The following is an 8,307-nucleotide window of genomic DNA, read 5'->3' as shown; positions in this document are numbered from 1 at the left end:
TTGGGATTGGAATTATTATATTCTTCTTGAAGTCTGAGGGTATTTCGCCTGTTTCACACATCTTGCTCACCAGATGGTAGAGTTTTGTCAGGACTGGCTCTCCCACGGCCGTCAGTAGTTCCAATGGAATATTGTCTACTCCGGGGGCCTTGTTTCGACTCAGGTCTTTCAGTGCTCTGTCAAACTCTTCACGCAGTATCATATCTCCCATTTCATCTTCATCTAGATCCTCTTCCATTTCCATAATATTGTCCTCAAGTACATCGCCCTTGTATAGACCCTCTATATACTCCTTCCACCTTTCTGCTTTCCCTTCTTTGCTTAGAATTGGGTTTCCATCTGAGCTCTTGATATTCATACAAGTCGTTCTCTTATCTCCAAAGGTCTCTTTAATTTTCCTGTAGGCGGTATCTATCTTACCCCTAGCGAGATAGGCCTCTACATCCGTACATTTGTCCTCTAGCCATCCCTGCTTAGCCATTTTGCACTTCCTGTCGATCTCATTTTTGAGACGTTTGTATTCCTTTTTGCCTGTTTCACTTACTGCATTTTTATATTTTCTCCTTTCATCAATTAAATTCAATATTTCTTCTGTTACCCAAGGATTTCTACTAGCCCTCGTCTTTTTACCGACTTGATCCTCTGCTGCCTTCACTACTTCATCCCTCAAAGCTACCCATTCTTCTTCTACTGTATTTATTTCCCCCATTCCTGTCAATTGCTCCCTTATGCTCTCCCTGAATCTCTGTACAACCTCTGGTTCTTTTAGTTTATCCAGGTCCCATCTCCTTAAATTCCCACCTTTTTGCAGTTTCTTCAGTTTTAATCTACAGGTCATAACCAATAGATTGTGGTCAGAGTCCACATCTGCCCCTGGAAATGTCTTACAATTTAAAACCTGGTTCCTAAATCTCTGTCTTACCATTATATAATCTATCTGATACCTTTTAGTATCTCCAGGGTTCTTCCATGTATACAACCTTCTTTCATGATTCTTAAACCAAGTGTTAGTTATGATTATGTTGCGCTCTGTGCAAAATTCGACCAGGCGGCTTCCTCTTTCATTTCTGTCCCCCAATCCATATTCACCTACTATGTTTCCTTCTCTCCCTTTTCCTACACTCGAATTCCAGTCACCCATGACTATTAAATTTTCGTTTCCCTTCACAATCGGAATAATTTCTTTTATTTCATCATACATTTCTTCAATTTCTTCGTCATCTGCAGAGCTAGTTGGCATATAAACTTGTACTACTGTAGTAGGCGTGGGCTTCGTAGCTATCTTGGCCACAATAATGCGTTCACTATGCTGTTTGTAGTAGCTTACCCGCATTCCTATTTTCCTATTCATTATTAAACCTACTCCTGCATTACCCCTATTTGATTTTGTGTTTATAACCCTGTAGTCACCTGACCAGAAGTCTTGTTCCTCCTGCCACCGAACTTCACTAATTCCCACTATATCTAACTTCAACCTATCCATTTCCCTTTTTAAATTTTCTAACCTACCTGCCCGATTAAGGGATCTGACATTCCACGCTCCGATCCGTAGAACGCCAGTTTTCTTTCTCCTGATAACGACATCCTCTTGAGTAGCCCCCGCCCGGAGATCCGAATGGGGGACTATTTTACCTCCGGAATATTTTACCCAAGAGGACGCCATCATCATGTAATCATACAGTAAAGCTGCATGCCCTCGGGAAAAATTACGGCTGTAGTTTCCCCTTGCTTTCAGCCGTTCGCAGTACCAGCACAGCAAGGCCGTTTTGGTTATTGTTACAAGGCCAGATCAGTCAATCATCCAGACTGTTGCCCTTGCAACTACTGAAAAGGCTGCTGCCCCTCTTCAGGAACCACACGTTTGTCTGGCCTCTCAACAGATACCCCTCCGTTGTGGTTGCACCTACGGTACGGCTATCTGTATCGCTGAGGCACGCAAGCCTCCCCACTAACGGCAAGGTCCATGGTTCATGGGGGGGGGGGGGGAAATGTAATAATCAGTCGATTTACGTAATTCATAGGCAAATTAAATTTATCTATGTGTGTAGTTAAAGCCCAGAACTAATAATCCTATAAAAAAAGAAAAGAAAATATTTAAAAAATAATACTACAGAGAGAAGACTTTAATCACTGAAGTAGATCAATGCCTTTCTCGTACTATGTTTTTTTTTATTTTTTGTGTTTTTGGCATGTATTTTTATGTCATATCTATAAGACTCAAACTAGTGCACTAGCCACGACTATTTTTATTTCCGTCACAGATAATGCATGTTGTATAAACATGAAAAAATGGGTATATGGTGCTATTTCACATGGAATTTTCGAGGTGTCCGATTTGAAGTGGAGGTATTTTAACACAACGCCCGTTGCCGAGCTGTCAGAAGGCGTGTTTTGTAAACACGAGAGGGGACCAGTCAGGCTCCACCTGCCGCCTGTGACGCACCGGGAGAGCGGCAGGTTACTGATTAAGCTTTATCTGTCTGCTTTCATAGTTTAATTGGTAAATTACTGGTGTGTTTCTGCATTTAAGAGGTGTTGGCCTCGCGTTTTAGTAACTGCAGAGTGTACATTCACGTAGTCTGTAGTGCAGTTGTTATTCATATGCAATCGCAAGCTATGCGACGGCGTCAGCCTCCGTTGGTGAAACACCAGAAGAGTAACAAGGTGCAAATTTGGCTCTCTCTATGTGCTTTTATAGTTCATTATTAAGTTAGCGTCGGCACGAGTAGCCGAGACTTTCTAGGCTATGGTCGCAGGTTCTAATCCTGCCACGAGCATGGATGTGTGTGATATCCTTAGGTTAGTTAGGTTTAAGTAGTTATAAGTTCTAGAGGACTGATAACCTCAGATGTTACGTCCCATAGTGCTCCGAGCCATCTGAATCTGAACAAATAGTCAATGTGGAGGCCATATGGCCTGGTCTCTTCACATTTTGGGTGGACAGGTGTCTGTTTCTTCAGCAGCGTCCGATCAATCACACAAGGACAGTTATTTGCTAGTCTTTTGGAGCACAGAATTGGGCACATTATGGAGCATTGTAGGGAAATAGCATCCAGGGCTGGAAAGAAGTCCAATGTGCACTCAATATTTCTGCTGGGGTTCTTATCCGAGATGTGGAGGAGGCCCTGCCTGCAGCTATCGAGAGTGCATGGTATAGTCGTTTGCAAGTTGTTTCTTAGGTCGGCACCAGTGACGTCTGTCGCTTGTGTTCTGAGGCAATCCTCAATTCGTACGTGGATTGGCGGAAGTGGTGAAGAATTCTGGCCTAGCTCGTTGGGTGCAAGCTGAGGTCACAACATGGAGCATCACACCCAGAGTCGATTGGTATCCTGTGGTTTGGAGCCGAGTAGAGGGTCTCAATGAAAGCCTCCATACATTCTATAAAAATCTTGGCTGCAGATTTCTGGGCCTGCGTTATTGAGTGGAGAACTGTAGGACTCCCCTTGTTTTATCAGGAGTCACTACACAAAGAACGCAGCAGAATACTTGCGGGTGCACATGGGGTTTCTTAGGCTAGGTGGCAGTCTGAGGTCCTCTGATGAACACTCATCAGTCGATACGAAGAGAGCGAAATTAGATTATGTACAAGACACTTCGACTATCAAAATCTTAACAGTAAATTCGCAACAAAGTCTCTAAATTGACTACTCTCCAGGAAAATTGGCATGCTTCATTTATTCTGTTTTTTAAATCATCATATTCATTTTTTATGTCATGTCGTTGTCTCTGTAGAGCATGGAGAGGATGTTGTTCGGTGGCCGGTGTCCTCTTTCTATAACACAAACTGCACGCATAAGTGACAACGTTGTTTATTAACATAAACAAAGAGCTACTTACCTTAATCTTCCACGAGCTTTGGTACAAGCTCTCTGTTTTAGTCCACTTTAGCCTAAAGCAGGTGAAGTACAAAGTTCTCTATGTACACTTTTCTGGTTTTTATGTGCTGCCTGATTCTAAACTAGAGACAGTGACTGCGGCTCCGACGCGGAGGCACGCTGGAACTCGTTTGATGCCACAGACTAACTAACTCGAACTAACTCCATTTCGCGGCGGCTATCTAAATACTGGCGGTCGAGAGGGCGTTGGTAGTACGCGTCTGTTTTTGGCCTCTGTCTATCTTCGCGCAATCTCTATGCCGAGTGGTGTGCTTGGGCCAGCCTACGCCAGCACATTCCTTACCCCCCCCCCCCCCCCCACGCTAAATGCTGCACCGTTGTCGTGTATTGAGGCTGTAAACGACAACAGGGAGGGAGGCAACACGCTGGACGTAGAAATGAGCTGGGAGCAGTTGTTGTGGAGGACGGCGCACTCCTGACCATATCCCACCATTTGGCTTGCGAGGCAACAGGAACATCCTCTGGAAAACTGCTGCCAGGGCACATGTCCAGGCCTGAGGGCGTGTCCTGGGGCGATGACGGCGACGGCGATGGCGGGTCCAGATTGAGTGGGTCCAGACGCGGACGGCGGGCGCGAGGCTGCAGCGTCCATCCGCTCCTCCTGGGGTGCCCTGGTGGCACCAGCGGGCGGCTGCGAAGGCCGCGCGGTCCCGCGAAGCCGTGAATCTGGGGGGAAGCAGCAGACTCAGGAGGCAAATGACGTGAGCGAATTTGGTTCTGGTGGCGGAGCTGCAAAGGATCGGAACCTGCAATGAAGTACATAAAAGAGCCAACGCGTTCCTAGATCGCGCCTCTTTCCCAGCGCCTACGGTTGCCATAAACCGTGAAAATAACAAGATCAAGGGGCGCAAAAAGATACTTGCGGACCATCGGCTACTCTGGATACTGCGGTGGTGTACAAGTGTAGTATAGTCCGATGGCGGCCTCCATACAGAAGTTCAGCCAGTGTTGGTCGGTCTCGTGGGTGGGAGCGATAGGAGGAGACAAGGAGTTCCCGTGTGTGGGTGGTGCGAAGCTTGGCCATCTGTTGCTTAAAAGTGTCTACGAAGCGTTCTGCTTCTCCGTCGGACTGCAGGTGAAACTGAGTACTTGTTAAATGAATGACATTTCGTTCACAAAACTGCTCAAAATCACGTGAAGTAAACTGATTCGATATCGAGAACAACGCTTGAATGGCGCTACGTGATGTGGTAGAAGCCATAGGCACCGCAAATGGAAACTTGCTAAAAAAGTCTACCACTATGAGCCAACGATGGTTCCAGTGGTCCTGCAAAGTCTATGTGCACTCGTTGCCATGGCGATTGAGTCTTAGACCAAGCTGAGAATGTCTGGGGCCGAACGGATTGGTTCTCTGCATATGTGCCAGTAGTAGGACTAAGTATGTGACAGCGAACTCTGCATTGTTGCCAAATTTATTCAAGATGGCGGCGATGACGTCATCCAAGATGGCGGCATGTAGACTTGCCAACATCGCATGACGTCATCCAAGATGGCGGATTTTGGCGGGAGAATAGGCCAGTTGTGCTACATCCACTAACCTAACCTCAAGAAAAAATGGTGGGAAGTTTGAACTTCGGCGGGAAAATAGGCCAATAGTGCTACGTCCACTAACCTAAGCCTCCAGAAGAAAAAATGGCGCGAAGTTTGAATTCCAACAGGATAATGCATGCAAAGACCGTACTTGTGTTTATTATTATTAATTATCATTTATTAACATTCATTATCATTTATTATTATTTATTATCATTTATTATTATTTATTGTCATTTATTAGTATTTATTGTTATTGACTTGCCTCCACTAGAAAATTCCATCCAAATTCAAATTCCAACACTATAAGGGCTGCAAAACCTTACTTTTGTGCCGGCCGCGGTGGCCATGCAGTTCTGGCACTGCAGTCCGGAACCACGGGACTGCTACGGTCACAGGTTCGAATCCTGCCTTGGGCATGGGTGTGCGTGATGTCCTTAGGTTAGTTAGGTTTAAGTAGTTCTAAGTTCTAGGGGACTTATGACCTAAGATGTTGAGTCCCATAGTGCTCAGAGCCATTTTAACCTTACTTTTGTTTATTATTATTCATTATTATTCATTATCATTTATTAACATTCATTATCATCCATTGTCATTTATTATCATTCATTATCATTTATTATCATTCATTATCATTTATTATTATTATTATTATTATTATTATTATTATTATTATTATTTATTATTATAGGCCTACCTCCACTAGAAAATTGCACCAAATTCAAATTCCAACATGATAATGTCTCGTAAACAGTACTTCTATTTTTTATTATCTTTTATTATTTATTCAAGATGTCCGATTTTCTCGGCAAGAAAGCCATTTTCCTTACATCCATAACAAAAATCTATCACTAGTTCAAATCCCAACACCATAATTGATCACATGTGCGAGCTTTCTCCGTCACTTATCGTTTTTCACTGGTAGCCTATCATAATCGCGTCAAATAATAAACTGCACTTATAGTAATGTAAGTCACGTCCTTTGATTTTGCAGGGGGGAAGGGACTGAAGACTTTATTTCAAGCAGTACGGTCATCACTTGTTCTCCAACACAATCAGCACACACATTTTTGATATTGCAGTGCAGTCACCACAACATCCGCACTCCAACTGAATTTGTTCAAATCCTCGCCACCCCTGGCCAGTGTGCGGAGACACAGCCGACGCTTGTCACGTGAGGTGGCCGGCCACTCGCGGTGGGGGCGAGCCCAGCGATCGCTCCCATGTCGTAAACATGTTTTCGCTGGACACGCTGGAACTTGCCGAGTTTGACGTCACAGCGGCCCCTTGCCCACTCACCACGTGTATTCGTCGCCTCCGCACGTTTCCCGCCAAAACTGTTTGCCTCGGAGCTGAATCACACAATGGTCGGCCATTCACTGCCACACTTTTGGCGCCAAAGTTGTTTTCCTGGGCACGTTCAAACCTGTCGATGCCGACCGCTCACCATCCACCACATGTCCTTGTGTGATCGAGAACGCAGTGCTACACTTTTGGCGGCAAAGTTTGTTCGACAGTGGAAACCGCCATGACTATATAACATCACGTTTGGTCCGCACTAAAACACTCGCTAATTGACTCGCTCTTGCGCGCGTGTAATAACTGTACAATTGCTGCGCCATCACCCCGCTTACGTCCCACACCCTCCATACACGAGACGGACATAGTCTTCTGTAAATACCTAAGCACTTAATTCCATTTCGATTTTAATCATACTAAATAATTCAATTTACAATTTCATATACGTATGCAAAGGTGTTCAACTACCTAATTTCAACTACTTTTCGAGGACCAGACAGCCACTTCTCCCTAGGAACCAGCGCCGAGTTTGAATTCTGGCACTAAAGAAAGGACATTTGTACCAACCTCCTAGGAACCAGCACCAAGTTGGAAATCTGTCAGTAAACAAAGCTCACTTGCGCTCCCGCCACCAACCTAAGAAAATTGTTGTAAACGAAGCTCATCACCACTAAACTAAGCCACCAGCACTCAACCTCTTCCTACACGTTTCGGCTAAAAGGAGTCACACCGACATGTTCCACACCACACAGACCTGCAAAACAGTCCTACATAATTCATTTATAATGCTCTAGACACACGCTTGCTATTGTAAACAGTTAAAAATAACTCACAGCACAGCCTACAGACATGCGAACCGCTCGTAAATAATGCAAAACATTTACTTCCAAATAGCCAAACAACTGCTAATTTTCCGCAATAATTTAAGTGCATAGACTGATGGAAGGAGGAACAAGTGTACTTTATTTATTTGCGACATATCTTTTTGAAATTTTTTCTTCTCTTAGGATTCGATCTGTAAGGCTGACATAAGGCAGTTTCTGAGCTCCAGTAGTGCACTACACTTCGCAACTGCTAATTTTCCGCAATAATTTAAGTGCATAGACTGATGGAAGGAGGAACAAGTGTACTTTATTTATTTGCGACATATCTTTTTGAAATTTTTTCTTCTTATAGGATTCGATATGTAAGGCTGACATAAGGCAGTTTCTGAACTCCAGTAGTGCACTACACTTGGCAACACAACCACACCCACCAAGATATTCATTCCAATCCAGACCTGTAACTCCTCTACAGATAAATTTGTCCAGTTATTTGTCTACTCACTCACATTCTGACCAGATTGCCGTTATTGCGCTAAAACAGCTCAGACTGCGCTGTGCTGCTCGGGGAAGTAAGGAAAGACTGCACTCTATTTATTTCAAGCCCTTTTATGTAGTAGAGGAGTATATTTGTCACAAAACACCAGCACTGATCTGACTGTGGTCATCTGACACAGCCCACAAACACGTAAACAGCTCATAATTTCAACACACAATAGCAAACAGCTCTTAAATAATGCAGTAAACAATATCAGCAGCCG

Source organism: Schistocerca americana, chromosome X (genome assembly GCF_021461395.2).
Source record: "Schistocerca americana isolate TAMUIC-IGC-003095 chromosome X, iqSchAmer2.1, whole genome shotgun sequence".
Lineage (NCBI taxonomy): Eukaryota > Metazoa > Arthropoda > Insecta > Orthoptera > Acrididae > Schistocerca > Schistocerca americana.
The sequence above is the reverse complement of the archived record's forward strand: the minus strand, read 5'-3'. Positions refer to the sequence as shown.